We start from the raw sequence: 20894 nt of genomic DNA, 5'->3' as shown, positions 1-20894 counted from the left end.
ATTTCAAATGGAACAGTGAGCATCATCGACGCACGAGATGATTCCGACCTCGTTGATGATCGCATTTACCCGGTTCAATTCGTTATCAAGGCCCAAATGTGTTAATGGATGGGCAGCGAGTGTGAGCTCTTCGTTTGGGAATCACTCTTTTGTCTGAGTCGCATTGACTATCGATACATCAACTCCTCGTGTTAATGGAATTATCACAGGGGTGAACATACCCCCAAGAAGCGCGGATTGGCACGCCCCATTAAAACTTTTTGGATTTGAGAAACGGGATATCTGGAATTTTTATGACTTTCAAAATTCGACGCAGACTTCAAATATTCTTGAGGAGTTTAATTATCAATTATTTACGTTCGCTGAGCCTCGAGGGATGAAGTACTCGAGAAAGAACTCAGGTAACTCGCACTTCTCTGAAGTTTTGCGATATAATAATGTGAAACTTGCTTTCAACCCTCGGTCCATCGATTCAGAATTTTATCGCGGTATTTTTTCAGTGAAAACTTTCCATCTCTTTGATCCTTATTGAGGAACGTCAGTTCTTCATTACGATATTTGAAGAGAAATTATAGGCTGAGGCAACAGTGAAGGACTTTGAGACGAATTGCATAGGAAATTATGAATTAATAATTCCTTTATAATTATTTATTATTAATTATACAGGAGTGATCAATTAATAATTCAGTTCAATGATATTTCAATTAATGTATTTCGTAATTCTCATAAATACTCCGATTAAAAACTGTATATTATTGTTATAGCGGCGAATTAACATTAATATTAAAAACTGAAGCCTCAAGGTCTTCAAAAAAATTTTTTTAAATTTTTATTCAGAAGAAAATAGAAGATCTTCAGAGAAAAATTGATCTTCCAAAAAATCTTCCGGTGATTCTTCTGCAAAATTCTAAAAAATTTTGACAGACGATTTTTTTTTCTCTCCCGCTCAACATTGAATAATTCCATAGACAATAAACTAATAGCTAATGATCCGTTCCAATGAAAAATAAATATTTATAAAAATTTCTCTTCCTTGTAAACTTTATGGTGGCGCATTCCATTGCGATGAATTATCCCATTCTGATTATTCCAACGCATTTTTTTCCGGTCAATAAAATACGCCTCTGAATAATAATTGAGACGATGAAACGGCACACGCTGATGATAAATAATGCAGGGCCGTATTGAGCCCCTTTGGCACCCCACATTGACTCTAGACAAACTGTCGGTTATTACGGTTATGAAAATGTGCCCATTCGCTCATGCACTCTATTTATGTAATATAAATATTCCTTTTTTTTAGGGGGAGGGGGAGGGGGTTGAAGTGCTCTTTCCACATGGGGCAATGCAGATATAAATGGGGTGAGTCAACGTACTATGAAGACGTGAGATCATCAAACGGATAATAAAATCCTGTTGTCGCCCCTTTCATGCGAAACAAATAGGCCATTTCGTCCTTTTCACTGTCACATAAAATTCCGCACATGTATGAGATATAATCGATTTGGAGATGGTTGCATGGTTTTTTATTTTTTATTTCTGTCTCTTGTCTTGAATATCATCGTGTAATAAAATCCACCGGGTTTTATGTGTCATACTGCCGTGTAATTATAGACTTGATCGACGAGCCAATGAAAATTGTACGGTGTCTTCCCTGGTATTGGTGAAAGAAAGCTAGTGGTGAACTCGTTAATTCTGAGTCGATCATAGGAAATTTGAGACTCAACGGAAATTAATTTACGGTATACGATTTACGTGGGAATTTCGGATGACATGATCGACTTAAAAATTTTGAATTCGATATTTTCGGGGGGTGAGTCAGTGCTGGAAATCCGTTGGGGTAGAATTATCTTGATTATGTTTTTCTCGAAGATGATTATGGCAGTTATGACATTGAGTGGAGTTCTTCGATAATTGCGATCATTAAAAAATTCATCGAGATTCTTCTCTCGAGAAAATCCGCAGTAAAAATAGGGAAAATCATTAGTTGAGTTGATTTCAACTTCTGTGCAACGCAATCATCCTCGAGATCAATAAGATGTCGTCATTTAAAAGTAATCAGTCCCCCCCTCTCTCTGGGAATGACTCAATTGTCAATATAATTTTGGAAAAATCAGTATTTTTTTCAATTTTATGAATAATTACGAAAGATAATTTTTTCTCTTAGTGCAGCAACTCAAATTTCATTTTTTAAATTATTAAAATTATATTTAACTCATCACAAACTGACTCACTCCCCGAAGAATTCCCTCTCATCAATTTTCACCCACAAAAATTGAAAATTCGAATTACAGATGTCATGAGTAGATAAATATTTCGCTCAACTAAATAAATAATTTCCAAAAGATCAGCACAAATTTTTTTCTGCTGTTCTACCACCTCAAATCTCACTCTTAAAATTAACAGAATTATTGTTAACTCATGACAAACTAACTCACCCCCCTCTCATCAATTTTCACCCATAAAAACTGTGAAAATTCCGATTACAGTCTCTGTATCGCGTGTTTAACAGTCATGTTTTCATTCCACCATGACAATTATATTATTGGCTTGGATTTATGATCACGTGCTGAATAACCGTTACAATTTTAACGTCAGATGTTACCATTGTTCACATTTAAAGAGTTGTGTGTGTCGCGTATGAACAACTGAAATGTGCAACAACAAATCCGATTAAAAATGGGGGGTAAAATTGTCAACTCTTTATAAAGGTCAATGGAACAAATTTTAATTGCCAGTTATTCCTCAAGCTGACAATTTGTTGAAACGATACACATCCAAATGAATAATTGTGATCTTGAGGGGAGTTGGGGGGCCGGGGGGAGCAAACACGTAACGAGATTATTAAACGAAACGTGCTACAACGTCATAAAAAAAAGGGCAAATTATAATTAGAAAAAAAGACCATATTTCCTTCGTCGTGGAGAACAATGTGCGTCATATTGGAGTTTTGGGGGTGCGGTTGGGTGAGGAATAGTGGAGGGTACCGGGGGAGGAGGAGGAAGGGATTTAACGCACGCGCAGACAGATATCTGACAGTATTTCTGTTACTACTGCAGGGGAATAACGATAATAACCGGAAGATATATGAGACACCATCACGCGTATACTGACAATTGTCACAGGAAGCTCATCGCGTGCATCTACCGCATCGTCTCGACCCTTGGATAACCCGACATATGCAATTGCGGAATAATAGGCGCACGTGCATTCACATGAATTGTTTGCGCTTCGATGAGAAACGAGGGATCCTGGACAAGTGGGACTCAGACGATTGAAGATCTGTTGACAATCCCATCAAATTCATGTTTGAGATGTTTAAGGGATGTGTTATGGAGTAAAGTGTAATGTAGGAGTTGGAAAATGTCGTTTTGTAAAGGTGGAGGGAGTGAAATTCGAAGAGAATTGAGATTTGAGGGACTGAATTTACGGGTTAAGGGAGATGGAAAGGGAGGGGGGTCTCACAGTATCGTTAGGGGGGAGGGGATAATTTAATTAGAATTCAACATTGAGGCATTAAATATTTTTATGGAATTGAGTGGATATTTATTGAAGTGAGTGGAATATTTATTCAATTGAAATGATGTTTTTGTGGTAATTGAGGCGCGGAAGAAACAGAATTTGTTATTTTGTGTAATTCTAAGCTTTGGATTTTTTTTAGTGATATGTAGGGATGGAAAATTCTATGGAAATGTTTTAGTATTTTCTTTGGACGGTTCCTGATTTTTATGTTAATTTTTTGGGGAAAATTATGATCCCGTGACAACAATTTTCCTTAATTACTTTTTGAGTTGAAGTGAATTTAAGTTCTGTAATTTTTACTGAATATTTCCTAGGGTGAAAAATTCAGAATAAATTAGCGTTAGGTTTAACACCCTTAGACAGACTTGAGAAATAATACTTAAGAATATTTTCATAATAATTTGGACCTAATTAATGGACTATTCGTTTTCACAATAAAATAAAAATTTCAATTCAGCCCCGACAGCATCGAATTAAATTAATTTTTCCCACAACAAATTGAATATAACAATTGTATTCTCCCCCCCAATTTCAATATCTCAATTCCACCCCTTCTTTTACCTCACATTTTCCACAACCATTCGACATATCCCGATGCAAATGACTTCCGCAACGCAAGAGTAGACGTCGCCCAACACAAGGGGTTGAAATCACCGAGGCGAACTTTACGCGTTTCGCGCTCAATATCACCCCACCCCACCCTCCCCAAACTATACGACACATCAAGTCCAAGGACGCGTGACAAGCCACACACACTTAAACTTCCACCCCTTTCTCTTCCCCCTTGTCCCAAAAATTATCCTCAAAAAAAAAACTGAGAACTCGCTTCGCGGAGAATTCCGCCAGACAAAAGATCGTAATTCACGTCGAGTCTCGCAAAAAAAAAAATATTAAAAACCCTCAAAACAAAGAAGTCCACAGCAAGAAAAATGCAGAATGCTGGGTACATTAATTTTCCAGTGATTAGACTTAACTGCGGACAAAAACAAATTAAACATCTCGCCCCGTACTCTTCTCAGAGATGAGTGCACAGGGGTGGCTCGGTGGGGGGGGGGGGCTGAGGGGTTGGAGGGGTGGTTGAGAGTTATGTTCCAGGAATGTCACGGGAGGGCTCAAGAGTTGAAAAAAAATTGTCGCACTAACGAGTGAAGAGCAGTGGAATTCGTTGTCACAAGTCCGTAAGCGGCGTCATGGGAAGGGGTGAAAGGGGGTTGTGCGGGGTTTGCGAGGGGTGAGGGGGCTAGGAGGTGAGGGGTGAGGTGGTCAGGGTGTTGGGGTTGTTAGTGATGGTGCACTCGTAGGTGGCCGGTGTATATAAAACCCGGGAAAGGGGGGTGAGAGGGGGTTGGGGGAGGAGGAGAGATACTTGGGCTTGTAGAACCTTAACCTATAAATCGTGGGGTTGTCGGGTGGCTATTATCCACGAAAAATTATCGTTTTGCCGCTTCCGGATGGGTCCAGGCCGTCCATTAACGTCCGGGGCGTTTTGTGTCTCTCGTCTCTACCCCCGTGGGGCCGTCGCGTGTGCATAACACTCGAAAGAGAAGTATTGGAGTTGAGGGTGGTGGGAGGGGGGGCTGAGCCCCCCCGCCTCGATGACTAGCCGCAATTGATGCGCATCGATGACACGGGGTTAATCTTCGTCACGTGCCGGAGATTAAAGGGATGGGATGAGAATTTTTATTGATATTTACCCCTGAATTCAGGGTGAGGATTAATGAGGATGACGGGAAATTAATTCGTTGGAATGAGTGTGAAGGGTCTTGAGGATTAATCACTTGAGATTCTGTTTTATGGATTGAAAAGGCGATATTTTCCGGTAATTTAAACGAAAATTTCCCGGAGATCGGCAGAAAGTTTAAAGAAAACGAGAAAGTTCGCCGGAATTCCAAAGGGAATTTTTCAGTCGGGGAATTCAGTAGTGAAGTGAGAAAATGAGATAAGTGACGTATGACTAATGATTAGTTTTTAGTGAATATCTGGAAATCTAAGGAAAATAGAAAAATTTTCATTAGAACCTTTTTTGTCGAGCGAATTGAGCTCTACAATAAATGTTCCCACAAAAAAATTTCTATCTCTCTTAGATTCCGAGTTATCGCCCAAAAACTGGACTCCGAGATAAATCAACTAATCTCAATTTACCAGATTCACTACAGACCTGCAGTTCTTGCGCACTAAATAATTTAAAAAATCGAAGAAACCATTCTTCAGTTCCCAGAAGTCAATATCATTGAAAAATCAAATTTATTTTCGCAAAAAATCTTTTTTAGTCGCTAAATGATACGTTAAATGTCCATCGAGAATTAATACTGACGATTTTATTCCCATCACAGCGGATTTAACTTATCATTTGTCAGTCAACTTCGACGTCATTGTTTAGATGAGAAAATATTCTCTTTTCATTGATTATTCCTGTCGTTTCACAACCATAAAACTCGAAGAGTATTTGCTAAAGCTCATGCACAATACCATAGAACTACATTGTAACTCTCAAATGTATTCCCCGTATGCACATGAAACCTGGTATTTCTTGATAAAATGCTCATGCATTCGTCACGCATGTGTTTACATGCAACGTACAACATTCGTCAACGAAAACGGTTCAGATGTAGCTATGGCACTCTCAGTCAGGATATAAACTTGCCGAGTGCTTGGAATATTATTTGTGGATGAGTGTCACTACCCACGGCAGGAGATATATTCAGTAACAGGGGGTGGGTGGTGGTAGGATGGGATGGGATGGGTTGTGGCAGGGGGGGTGGGAGAAGGGGTAGGAGGGTAAGGGGGTTACGATCGTGTTACTTATACGCCCTTGTTCCTTTTCCAGAAAAGTACAAACTCATATTTCGCGCCGGGGGTTGCAATATATTTTTAGGTGAAATTTCCCCTGAATGTGACGGTTACCGAATAATTTATGGTTCCCTGAAGATTTCGGGGATTATGGAAATTCAGAGATAATTGTTTGTCAAATAAGATTGAGGATCAATCAGGTGGAAAAAATTTTGTTGGACCTCGCAAATGTGAAATTCATCAATTAAAATGGATAAATGGAAAAAAAAATTGCGAATGAGTTATATCTCTGTTAGGTAACTATTAAGAAACTTTTCATTGGACTCCACTGGATATTCGCGAAAAAGTCATGAGAAACTGGGCAATTACGCCAACAACACAAACAGAGATAAAAAAGCGACCGTAAAACCATGAAAAAATAAACAACTACTATCAATTGTGATTCAGTATGGCCAGAACGTTTTACATTCCCCTCAGTTTTTGCCTAGTTTTCAAAATTGCAGGTTCCACTGAATTATCCATGGCAAACTGTTGCATCACCCGATACCGTGCAAATTTCTGATGGTCGTGTACAGCTAGAATTTCCGCATAACCTCCGGCTCAGTAAAACGGGCCGCAGTGATTTTATTATCGCAGGAGTTTCGATTATTATTTTCTAATAAATTAAAAAATATCTTCATCAATGAAAATCTCCAGAAATTTTATTCCCACAAATTTCAACTTCCGAAAGATTGAAATTGAAATGAAAAAACTTAATTGCAATTAAATGGATCATTAATTTCAGGCGTCCAAAATTCCTCCCTCAGAATCAACTGATCTAAATTCCCATCGAAAATGTTAAAAAGAATAATTCAACCAAAAATTAAGTCGTATTAAAATAATGATGAAAAATAAAAAATAGTTCACAATATTATAAAATTAATTCCAATTCTCATTAATTAAATAACCCTAATTAATTCGTTCATTCATCCAACGTAACTTTCACATGAGACAAAATTAAATTTTAATTTGAGAGTTTTAATTATTCAAACAGCATGTCGTTAATTCAAATATTCTGAACACCGACTGTAATTAAATAACCCCATAACCTATTCCGTGAATTCTCAGTTTCAAAGTTTTTCCTAATTCTTTTTGGCTATTTATCCACGAAATGACGGAAAATTTTCTGCAATTTATGCATTATATATCGCAATGTGCATTCGTTGCGAAAAATAAAATTGACTCAACAAAGATGAAATAAAAAAGGGAATAACAGGGAATTTGAAACGCATACATTCGCTAAATTAATTTCCCCAGAGGCTGATGTTGCTCATTTGATATTCCGAGTGTTGTTACACACGCGCGTTCTTCTACACATTCAGCGTAAAAGTGAGAAGGTGGAGAATTAATCCGTATACCACTGGCTTTATTAAGCCCGTCCAAAGGCGTTTTCCTCCGGATAAATGGCAAATGGCTCTGGTTAGTTGATTAAGGGCATTGCCAACACCGGACGAGACAATCACCAAACGTGTGAGGAACTTGTGATGAATATCCAGAAAGAAAGAAAAATCTGGGAATTTTTCTGGTGTAATCTCGGGCTAATTATTGCGCTGCAGGTAGAAAACTTCTATATCGACCTCGTCAAAATTCAAAATCTAATGGGCGACGAGAAGATGGACGCGAAATGGCGGATGCAACAGGTCCCGTACGAAGAGAAAAAAAACTGACAATTTTTATGGTGTGATTTCAATAAAAATTACTGTGGTGTCTTATGATAATGAGGCTAATTACAAGCATGAGAAAAATTACTGTGCCACAGTATTTTTTTCAGCGACTTTTCTCTCTTTGCACACACTGTGAATCCGTTAAATTTTTCACAAACTCCAGTATACGATGATATATCAAATTCGTGTTATAACACGATACATTGAGTGTTGTTGCATGTGCCAAGAGAACGTAAGTCACTTTGTCACAGTTAAGAATGACTCGGAGATTGAATATGAATGCCCGGTACCGACGCTTATCGGCGTGTGGAGATCGTGGAGAATGGGAAAAAAAGTGTGATCTATGGGAGGCGATGGGGGAATACACGAGAAGAAGAATGACGGTGATAAAGATGAGGTGCGACGGAGGAAAGAGTTGGAAAGAATGATTTTGAGAGAATTTTAACTCCGTCCGGGACGAAAGAACCTGATAAAGAGGGGTTTTTGGGTCTTGTGACTTAGTCATTTTACTCGAAAATGATTAAACATCGATACTATTGATATCTCGAAGGGTTGTCACGGTATCGTAAAATTTTACACGTTTTATTTTCTCCCCCACTAAATAATTAATTTATTACCCCAAAATTCCGGTCGAAAATTCGCTTTAACATTCGTCACAACAAAATTTAACCATCAAAATTGCAATTATTTCCTCCTCAGATTTTCTAAACTTTTGAAAAACGAAAAAGTTAATTAAATTTTCTGTCTTTCAATAATTATTTTTTCCGCCTACCACTACCTTTTTCCCCACCAAAATAATCTATCAGAAGTGATTAGAGGCAAACTCAACCCAATCTGACGTTTCTGTCGGTAACCAGCCACCGGGATAACCCCTAAAAATTCAATATCACCCCAACTGCCGTGACTATTCATCTCGGCCATCATAACTTGTGTGCACCAGTGCCCTAAGTTCAACCCTTATACGAAGCCCAGAATGATCCACGAGTCTTCCAGTCCGCTACCCACGATATCCCTTTTATAGAGCAGCTCTCAAAATGTCGTAAAATTTTGACACCCAGGATTCTCACCCAATGTCAATCCCCTGGGGTTTTTTTTTCTCACTCACTTCGCCCCCTCCCGACAATTGAAATTCTCGGCGTTATCTCCATAGATGGAGGACCAGAGACACCTGCGAATAAAGACGCTCACGTACACATCCGCAGATACGAATAATTTTTTTTTCTTTTTCACACGAAGAGAAGAGATATGAAACGGCTGGTGGAAAGAAAAGGTTGAAAATGAATTTCCGGTTCAATCAGTCTTCTCTTCGCTTACGTTACCATACAATTTTTACGATCCACTGTTAAACCCCCCAGAAAATTACCGACTGATGTAAAAACCCTTCAGCATTGGACGAGCCCAGATTTTTGAATAAATTTGTCACGTTCGGAGGAAAAAAATTTTTTAGAAAAATAAATTTACGGTAAACGATAGCTCATCCACGAAAATATTGTACTGTCAATTGTGTAAGTTGTCGAACCAAAACTGTCAATCAATTTAATTTTTTTGCTGTGTTCAATGATACAAATTCTACCCCACACAATTTTTATTAATAAAATTATCGAGCCATTAATTTAAAAAAATCGAATCCCTAACGCTCCATTTAAAAAACAAATGAAACGTTCCTTAATTTGCAAAGATTTCTATCTCAAATTCAAAGCGGATAATTCCAAACAAAAAGTCATCATTTTGCAACTACCCTTTTGCACTAATCACTCCCAAAATAAAAAAACTCTCCAAAATAAATAGATCACACGATAAAAACCTTAACCTGTGAATTGATTAACTGTCACTTCATTCCACATTTCCCCCCAGGTCTAATCATTATCCCTAATTATAGTAAATTAACCCAAAAATATCGTATCGAAAATTAGTCATTTTTATCAACAATACCCCGCCGCAAATGAATTATTTTCAGTCTAGAAATCCCCCGCGATAAATCCAGCCATTCACCGCCGCAAATACCAAGATAATTCAATTCTCAAAGGAAATTTCGTGTATTTTGGAGATCATTAAATTCCCATAACCACTACCGATACTTCCGCCACTCACTCCCTCCACCCCCACCCCTCTAGACAGCTGAATAAATCGCGAAATAATGGAACGAATGGTGGATATTTCTGTATTGTCAACGACCATTTTCCTCCTCTCGATTTTCACTGCTCAATTCAGAAAGAGTATTATAATACTCCTTATGGCAAACGTTGTCCGACTTTTCACCACCACTCACTGTAATTTCTCCCTCGTTCCCTCCCATTCCCCCTTTCACTGTCTCGGTCTTTCACTCTTCTTTCTCTCCTTTCATAACTGTCTGAAAGGTCGATACCGCTGGCTGACAAAAGCACCGGGGGATGGAATGAATCGTCCAGAAATTAAAGTCTCTCAATGATGGATTTCAACGATGAATCAAACTCGATCTTTTGCGACGTTATTTTCTTCATTGTTGAATGTCGCGACGCGTTTTCATCAGTATTCATCCTTCACTTGGATGTTCAAATTGCAGGGATTATCGGTTATTATCGTTGAATATTTTGAGGGCTCTTAGGGCGAAGGGAGATTTTTTATTCGTTCAATTTTGCGAGGAGAAATTATATTTTTGATGTCATGTGGATAGAAATTGTCATTGAATCAATTGGAATTATTTTAATTTTAGGTTTTACATTTTTGGGAGGGGCTGGAATGGTGGGGAGTTGTTGAACTTTGATGTTGGTCATTTACATTAATTTTTATCCCAACAAGAAGTCGATGATGAGAGAAAAAATTCAGGGGTTCGATCAATTTATTCTTTTAATAAATTCGAAGATTATATAAAAATAAATAAATCTCCCGGATCAGGAACGAATACCCCTCGACACGTTCTCATAGATAATCAATTTATTATCATCTATTTGAACCTCAAACCTCCTGATTATTAACTAATTTTTCAAATGAACAGAATCAATCCGATATTTTTCCTCAAAAAATTGTGCCACAAAATCAATAAAAAAATATCTCAAACCAATCGTCACAAACTCGAGGACATTTCAAGTTCCTTAAACAATTAGCACTCCCTAAAATTAAATTTTCCAACTGTATACACTCAATACCAACGTCAAGAAACAGAAACGTCTCACCAAAGTTCTTGTCATTTTCTACCGAATGCGGAAGAGAAGCTCCGAGTGATTGAGGGTAGATTCGGCGACGGTTTATCGCTTGGCAAACTGGTGGAAAGGGGTTGGACAGGGCGGTAGGGGTAGAGAGAAGGATCGTGAATGATTCCTGTAGGTTGACACACCCTCGTCAACCCCCCCCCCCACCCCCTCAAGGATATCGCGATTCAGCTGCACTGCTTTTCCCAACAACACAGGAAGAACTGATTCTCAGGAAGTCAAGTGGCATTTCTGGTATAACTGTATATATCCCACCCGGAATATGTGGAGTTCTCTCGGTTGATAGTCGATAGTATCCCATGAATTCTGAATGACCGTTCTTCACTGGGTCCAGACGGCATATATCGATTCATCGTGTGTCAATCGCTCTCCAAATCCGGTATTTACTCATTTCCAAATGGGATTGTGCGGATCAGCCAAAGGGAGTACGTCAAACTTTTTGATGTGTCAATCATTTGAATAAAAAATATTCGCACTCAGGAGCGCTTATCGAGGGGAAAATGATCGAAATATTGTCACTCGAGTGGAGATGGAGGATTTTTTTTCGAGACTGACACTAAAAGAATTTATTGGAAAAGTTTGTTTGAAAATGTGAAATTTCGGGGAATTTTGTATTTGGAAATTGATTATTTTAAGGGAAAACTATCAGAATTGTTAATCTTTGATTATTGATTTCTTAAATTGCGTTAATTGCTCTATTAGTTAAATATTGGGTATTTCTTTTTGTTTATTTATGTGCAGAATTGTTGAAGAATTTCTGAGAAAGTGAAATTCAGGTAAATTGTGGAATTTATTTTAACCCACGTTAAAAATTCTAATAAAATGTATAACAAGCATCAAATCCTCTCAAATCTCAAACGGCAACAAAATAACTGTCATCAACTGCCTAAACAACCCTTTTCCTCCTCCAGCAATAAATAAATAAATTTCCCCATCGACCTCTCAACTCCCCCTCAAAATAATCCCCTCCACCCCAAATACTCTCACATTATCTCCTCCCAAGATCTCAAATTTTCACACCTCCCTCCCCCCGACAATTGTTTATAAATTCCCCTACAAAAATTCCTTCCATCTACGTGACCCCATAAACAACCAATTCCAATTTTCACGATAATCCCAAAGTCCGGATAACATCAAACAAATAATTGCAGTCGAATCCAATCCCAAGAGAACATCAAATCAACTGATTCATCCGCATCCGATACGTGATATCTCTTATCAACTCCAAGAATCTCTAATGGTTCTCAAGGAAAATACTTCTCTTTCGTAATGTAAGCACTATCGATTTGATATATCTCACCAGGGGGTGGTGGAGAGGGAGGTATTGGCCATTGTTCGCGAATCATTTTCCGCTATTGGTCAGTTTTCTCTTTGCAATCTTTATCCCGAGACGAGACACAAACACCAAAACCGTTCATTCCCGACATATAACAACCGTCACAGGGATGAAGGGGGTGAGGGTGAATGGGGGGTTGAGGGGGCTGGCAGGGGATATAACCGTAAATTAGGGCGGGAGGGGAGTTGGAAGCTCATTTCATTCGACGTACACAATAGTACCCGGACGATACTAGGCCACGAAACGAGGGGCCAACGTCGGTCATTTTATCGTCCAACGATTTACGATTCGTCGGCACTATATGCCGAACTCGCCTATTCACTTAAACGCGTCTCCGTCACGCGTGCAATTGCCCCATGACGTTCATTTTATTTTTTATGATTTTTTTTTCTTTTTTTTTTTCGGCGAATCTACATTCATCGGGGTTTAATTTCATACCTGGAGTGACGTGGGGTCTAGGGGATCTCAATATATTAGTGGAATAGTGGCCGCCATCATATCCAGTCGATTCGGTCATCGGAACGTATTTTATAGTCATAAAAATTTTGAAATGCTCACCTGCAACAGAAATAAAAGTTTATGAGAATTTGAATGCATTTATTATGGGGTTAATCGTATTTTTATGGGAGAGAGTATTTTTATTTTCTAGAGGGGGGAGGAGGAGGAGGAGAGGAAGAGAATTTTTCGGTTATTAGTAATGAAAAAATTGCACTGGGGAGAAGAGTCGGTTCCTGACGAAAATGGGTGAGTAATATTTGAGGGGTTTTTATGGAGATTTGGGGGAGGTTTCTTGATGTGGTAATTTTGAGGAGCAGATGAAATGTGCGATTGGGAAAAAATATTTTCAAGTTCATTCAGGTATTTTTTTTAGTTGATCATGATATGTTTGATTATTGATGACAGTATTGGAAAAGAATCGATTTTCCCACGTGTCTATTATCTATTGTAAATAGATTAAATAAATAAAATGATGGGAAAATAAATTTTTTATGGGTATTGGCAATTTAATTAATATGATAAAAAAATTATTTATAAATCGATCCTCGCAATGCTGAAAATCGCCTTTTCTGCTTCGCCATTTTACCCCCCGCAAATAAATACTCCCGCAAAATACATTGACACTGTTTTTCTTCGTAACGAGTCACTCATTCATTTTGTCCTTGAGCTCATTGCAGGCCAGCGTCATCGAGCGATTGCTCAATGGATCAGCCTTACACACCGCGGTGGATACTTTTTTTTAAAATAACGTTTTTTTTTCTCTAGTTTCGTTGGAGAACAATTCGCAAGGTATGTGTCACCGCAATTGAATGCCTTTCCGTCCTCTAGTTCTAGGAATGCTCATTAAAGGAGAGACATTGTAGTGGTACATCCGGTATTTTTCCGATTATTCTTACATTCTGTGGCTTTTTTTGTGAGTAATTTATACGTACGATGATGTAACTGGTAGTGCAGTGTTCTCAATACCAAGAAATATATTGTTCATTGATAAAACTGAAAGTTATGAGTTTAGAACTATTTTGTTTCATTTTTTAAATTTATAATTTTTTTAAAATTTTTTTTCGGTCAATTATTTTTGCTAAACTCTTGAAGAGAATCAATTTGTTGCTCTCAAATGCGACGCCATTACCAATTTTTATTAATGATTGATTGTTAATAATTTAGTAATTATTAATAAGAATTTAATAATTATTAATAATAGAACAGTTTTTTTTCAGCGTCGATTGCTGATTTTTCTGGTACTGTTAGATAAAAAATTGAGTAAATTAAACAAAAATTGTTATTGAACTAAGAAATAAATTTAATTAATAGTAGTTGTAAAGACATGTGAACTAAAAAATTAAAGGGAGGAAAGAAGTCAATGGAAACTCTCGGATAAATAAACTAGGAGAAAAGCTAAAGATAAAAGATTTAAACAGTCGGGAATTGAGACGGTGGGCCTGCTGGGAGATAAAGAGAGAGGGAAAGACGGGGGAGGTTTTTGAACGCGAGATTAAATTCTAATTCGATGGTGGACGACTCGGTGGTGGCTCTGGTGCGAGATGGCAAAAGGATAAGTCGTCCAACACTGGCTACCATTAATCTCTCTTAGCTGGAGTACAGAGTGCGGTCTCTGTCGTGGCATGCACCCAGAGTACAGTGCACTTTTCCCTTCACAGGGGGTGGCCTTCTACGAGAAAAAGAAGCCAATGACGAGAAAAAAAAATTGAGAGACTGAGGTGAGAGAGGGTTGGGTTGGGGTCTTGAAAATTGACAAAGAACTGGCCAGAAATTCTCTCTTGACCTCTGTAGCTGTGCGGAGAGGAAAATCTCAGGATTTTTATAGTGTGATTCCGTTAAAAATTACTGTAGGCCCTTGTAATCTGGGCCTAAACTGCAGGGGTGAAAAAAATTATTGTGTGACGTAGTAAAATGGAGGAAGGCCCAATACAATAAACTGACCCAGACAGGAATTTTTAAATGATTTCTATTAATTTTTCATTCAACCTTAAATAAAAAATGAGAGATCTTCAAATTTTATTGTGCTGTTTGGTACATTTTACGATGCCACATATCATTAATTAGAAAATTTACTGTGTTCGTGGAATTTTTATGTGTGCGTTAAACACATTCCAGTATTTTAACATGTTGCACCTCCATTCTAGTGCCTGGCACAGTAATTTTTCACAGACTTTTCTCTCGTATGGTACATTTTATCTTGTGAGAAATGAGGCGAGGAATTGGGTTCAAATGTTGACTTCACTTTTTCTTGGGAGCAACCCGTCGACGGATTTTCTCCATCACTTATGACTTTATCTTGATTCATCGCCACTGTACGCCATTACTGGGTGATTAATAATTAGTTGTCAGTTGAATGTGGAATCAAGTCATCTCAGAGTGGTTTTAAGTGCTCGTTTGCATGAGTCATAATGGCTGGGGGGCGCGGGGTTGAGGGGGGGAGGATTGGAGAACCGTTACTGATTCACCGGTCTTTGATGCTTGAATTCAAAATGTAGATGTTGCTCGATGGGTTAATCATCGACGTTGCAGGAAAATTGTTTCTTATTTCTTGCTGTTGTCACTTCCGGAGTGAAAGGAAAAATGATAAATTGATTTTTTTTTCCTTGTGAATGGAAAAGTGTTCATGGAGGGAAAAATACTGGAAAAATAGGATTTTTTAACGGAATTGTGGAATGAACTGACCGAAAAATTACGGAATTGTTCGGGAAAAAGTACTAAAGGTACCGTAAAAATTACTGAACGCTGGAACCTCCTGTCAAACTTCTCATAATCCACCAAAAAAAAAATTTCCCGTGAAAGATATTAAGGTTCTTTCCATCAACCAAACGAATTTCCCTTAAAAAACCATTGAATGTTTTCCACCCCATAAAATTCCCCTCCCCAGAACGCATAATTCCCCAGAAAAGTCAATATTTCCCCTCAGTCCTCCCCAAGTATTTTCCCTCCTGAGTCCTCAAGACAACGTACCCACCAACGAAAAAATCCCAAATCTCGGCTATTAACCCACCCCAAAATCCCACCCCGTTCCACCCAATGTACCCAGTTGGCAGTGTGGAATTAATTGCACTGCGTAATCTCATCGGTTGGTGGTACAAACACCCATAGACAATCAGTTTGGCACCAGGTGGTGAATATTCGCACGGCAAACATAAGCCCATCCCCACACAATTTCTACAATATAAAAATCTAGAATGGGGTGTGCAAAAAGGCAGAACAAATGAAGATGTCTCCACGTTTTTCTCATCCATTTGTATCACCCCATTCACCGGATTTCACGTCCCTCAAAAGCTAAACAACCCAATTTACAATTTATAACGGCGTAATCATGGTAACATAAATGTCGGCAACATGGGGTTGTCCAATGTGTCCCGGAGATGATTGATACGTTACAGGGAGGGGATTAAATTCTACAGAGGCCGTAACGAAAGGGTTGAATGAAGACAACCATTGGGGACAACAAAGTGCTGCTGATCATCTGATTGTCCTTCACCAGGTGGTGATACAGATCAGGAGGGTGATCACGTTAAATTCAATTATTTTATCAACTAAATCTTGAAAAATTATTATTTCACGTATATCGTAAATAATTATAATAATTTTAATTATTGTGATTGTAGGGAAAAATAAATACTTGAATTACTTGTATTTTATACTCAATGGAATGTACATTTTTCAACTGACCCTGTAAATAATTAAATAGTTGAAAATAAATTAGTGGTAATGGAAGGGCGGAATTATTGGTCGATGGAGACGACCATTGGGACCAACAACCTATTCCAGGTCATCTGGCTGTCCTTCACCAGGTGGTGATACAAATCATGAGCGTCATCACAGTAAATTAAATTCTTTCATTGCACAATTATTGATTATAGTCATTCTTACCCTGGGGTTATTCTGGGCCTCACGCCACGCCCACGAAAATAGAATGGATTGAATTGTCACGCGAAAATCCACGGGACAGTCTGGGAGGTACGCCCTTTGCATATGTCGTTATGATGGTGGATAAAAAAAAAAAAAGTTGAGGATAAAAAGGCGAGTGAACAGGGGGATGGGAAAACAAACAGGGGTGGCAGGGGGTAACGAACGGCTTTACTTCTTTCTAACGTCTTATCTCCGGCGATAGATCAGCCAGAGGCGGTGGGGCCCATCCATCAACCATTATGACGGGAAAAAATGTTGGCAGGGGACTGTCAGACGATGTGGAATGGGCTTTCGAAGGGTTACGTTTTGGAATGGGAAATTGTGGTTTTGATAATTTTTTTTTTTTGGGAACTTCTTTGTTTCAGGAAGAGCATCATCATGACTCGATGTCTTGGGAATCACTGTCTGAATTTATGTCAATGGCAGTGGGAATGACTTTGGGAAATATTTTTTTCGTTTATGAATTGACAGGTATTTTTTACAGCTGGAGGACCACACGGTAGACAATCGTTATCGATCGTTCAATTTATTGAGAAATTTTGGGATAAGAGTTTTGAAAAATTGGGAGTTCAGCGTCTGGAGAGCTCTGTATTCCTCGGAATTATTATTTTGTGATCATCGGGGAATTATAAATTATTATCAACATTATTAATAAAATATTATCTAGAGAGTCAATTGAATGAGTTCGATTGTTACAATAAATTTGAGAATTAAAGAAGAAAAAAGAAAAAAAATTTCTGGTAGTTGAGCTCCGAAAAAAAAAGTTATCCCGAATTTTCAAACTTACCCATTAATTAAATCCCTTAATTCTTTAAACTCCCAATTTTTCACGATTTCATCTAAATATCTTTTCCACCAACAAATTCATTATTAACCCCCTAATTTCATCCAAATAATCACACCAACTTAATCATGAACTTCTGAAGACCAAAAACTTCCCCACATTCCCCCAAAAAAAAACCAATCAAATAATCCAATTCAAAAACCTCTTCCCCCCATTCAACATCTGCCTCTCTCCTACCCTCATCCCTCATTTTTCCACCCAAAATCGCTCATAAATTTCCATAAAAAAAAAAATTCTTTTCTACCCTTTTTTCTTCTGAGACCCCCCAGCCTTTTTCACCCCAAAGAGAGACCCCCTTTAAGTCACAGACCTCCTTTAAGCCAAAGACACCGATGAGTGAGACAAAGACGGAAAGATAGCGAATAGGGAATGAGAACTTGGGACAATACTACGGGGCGGTTGGGGGGAGGGGGTGAGGGGGTCTGGCTGCAGGTAACCGATAATGGCTCAAGATAGTCGTGTGACATGCACCCGGTTATCCATCCGCGTCCCCAATGACGGTACGTGTTCCAGCCATGTGTATCTGTAGTCACTTCTCTTGACACAGACACATATACACACATACACACACCAATATCGGTTATATGTACAGAGTTACCAATTCCTCTTCCCCTCCCCTCCTTTATAACCACCCCCGTCGGGTGCATGTACCGAGCAAGTCTTTGATCTTCGGTGATTTCAATCCAGTTATCCTGACGCACACATACACACACACATACACACATACACGTAATCTCAATTTTCAATGCTCAATGCGTCTACTGCGTTCATTTTGTTATAATTTTTTTGTTGGGGGGAAGGGTAAAGTCTTGAATATTCTGCGATTGTCTCCTTCTTTTGTCAATTGATTGACAGGGCTCTCGGATGGGATACAAAATCACTGGTGCATGCCCGACCTTATGCCGATATTGTCCCCGGAGTCTGAGATACGCAACGACTTTATTTATTCAACTTCAACGCATTTGTCACGCTCACGGGTTCTTACTGGGTAAAAAGTGTGGATTTTTTTGTTTTTTTTTGGGGGGTGTTTAGGGATGTGGAGATGCGTGCGGGGGGTGCCATATGGGGAGGAAGAATTGGATAAGATGAGGGGGAAGGGGAGGAATTATGATGGGAATTGTCGTCGGGGAGTGAGGAGATTCAGATGAAAATTCGGGGGCAATTATTTTAAATTTGAAATATGAACAATAATTAAGGTTCATTTATGGTGCTAATTAGGTATCTAGAGGGTGACGCGTGGGCCGACACTCGACCCACTGTTGGCCAACCCTCGGCCGATTGTCGGCGATGTCTCGCTTCGGATCAGGGATGTTTTACCCTTTGGGGGCGTAATTTTTATTGTAAATTCGTTTGTTTTTGGAGTTACAACAAATACTTTTTCCAGAATAATTTTAAGGGTTAAATATTCGATCCAAAAATACGATATTCGAATTTTCAAAGCCAAAATTGGGGATTTTGTCACAAAAACAATCAAATTTACAGATCTATCGAATAGAATACTCTCATTTCACAGGAAAATAGAGAAAATAAATATATTGCGCGGTATTCACACGAAAATTCTCGCATTGAATCCATCAAAAATATTTTCCCAACTTTTTCAATCCTCAACGGAAGAATATTCACGCTACAGAACCAATTCAATCCCAATTTGTAGAATTTTGAATGTAAAAACATCAGAGAGAAATCTACCCATTCATCAATTATCGTTGAATTCAAAATTGGAGAATTGATATCGAATGGGGAAAAACGAATGCACCTACTCTCGCAGTCGACTGATTCAAAAAGAGAGCATTTTAAAATTCGTTTGACTAAAAAAATGCTCCCTTCGCTTTTTACCTCCGTTGCTTTAACGATGGCTCTCGTCAAACATTTTACCGGCAATTTGGATTAATCTTGTTGAGAATATCCATGAAAAGGTCAATGAAAATTCGAAAGAGAATGCAATCCGTTAGCATTGTGCTGATAAAATTTTCAAAATTACAACTGGCAATCACTTTCCATAAAAAAACCTTTAAAAAATATCATCAGAATTTTTAAAACAAAATGAAGAGCAAAATTCAGTAGAAATTACTTGAAAGTTTCGTAATTCCCAAGTGAAAACAAATATCAGATAAAAATTTTAAAAAATCCAATAAAAATAACTAAAAATTTCGTAAATAATCCGTATTGAGTCGAGATAATTTTTCGAGTTTTCCATCCCCTTCCTGATTTTTATCGAACCGTCTTTATCACTCGCGAATTACCGAACTCCGTAATTCCGTAATTTTTACTCAAATTTTTCTCTCCCCATGAGAACAAAAAACTCAAAAGTTTTACCTCAACAACAAGAAATAAGAAATTGAAAAATATGTGAAAACTGTAAAGCCCCGAGGGGCTGATACAAACAACCCCATTGACCCGGGTATGTTAAAATGACTGAGCCATGGAAACCCAGATCATTAACCCCCTATAATCTCCCAAATCCACCCCCATCCACCCCCTCACCACCGCCATCCATTTGAATAGGGAATCACCGATAGCATTACGTAATCCGGTTCTCATTTTTTTACGATTGAAAATATTGAAAAAAGATCATAACAGGCTCTTTTGTGCAGCTTTCCATCCCCCTCACGGCAGCAAAAAAAATCTGTTGTCGATGGTATTAACGAGATAAGAGTCGAAAGAGAGAGGGCGAGGGAGGGAGGAAGAGAGAGTGATATCATTGAGGATGGAACGAATGTGAAAAGCCCCCGGGGGTGCAGATGTCTTATCAGTCCATAAATGCCTCGTTCACATACTGTCCAAGGGGTTGATGGAGAGGGAAAAGGGGTGGGTGAGGGAGGTAATGAAATTTTCGACGACGACATCTAGCTGAGACACTCGCATCCAAAATTTTTCATGCAATACCCGTTAACATGTTGAAAAAATATTGTATTTCACCCCTCATGACCTTTTTACGGTCTCTCAAGTACTTTTTTATCCACTTTCTGTGTTTTTACCCCTCGTATACAACCCCCAGTGTCCGTTATCCACGATCTACGAGGGGCACCAAATCGACTATTTATAATCTACGAAGTATCGTCGAGCCACTCGTCTCCCTATCATTCAAGCTC

The 20894-nt window shown here is 38.5% G+C and overlaps 1 protein-coding gene across 4 annotated transcripts in view; it reads right to left on the bottom strand.

Moving 5' to 3' along the window:
* The window catches only part of LOC135168071 (fasciclin-3), a 216957-nt gene that overhangs the window by 124296 nt on the left and 71767 nt on the right, over nucleotides 1-20894 (bottom strand). The gene's annotated exons all lie outside the window — the stretch shown is intronic.

This window comes from Diachasmimorpha longicaudata, chromosome 12, assembly GCF_034640455.1.
Source record: "Diachasmimorpha longicaudata isolate KC_UGA_2023 chromosome 12, iyDiaLong2, whole genome shotgun sequence".
In the NCBI taxonomy this organism is placed as follows: Eukaryota; Metazoa; Arthropoda; class Insecta; order Hymenoptera; family Braconidae; genus Diachasmimorpha; species Diachasmimorpha longicaudata.
Note: the sequence above shows the minus strand (reverse complement) of the source record. Positions and strands in the feature narration are given on the sequence as shown.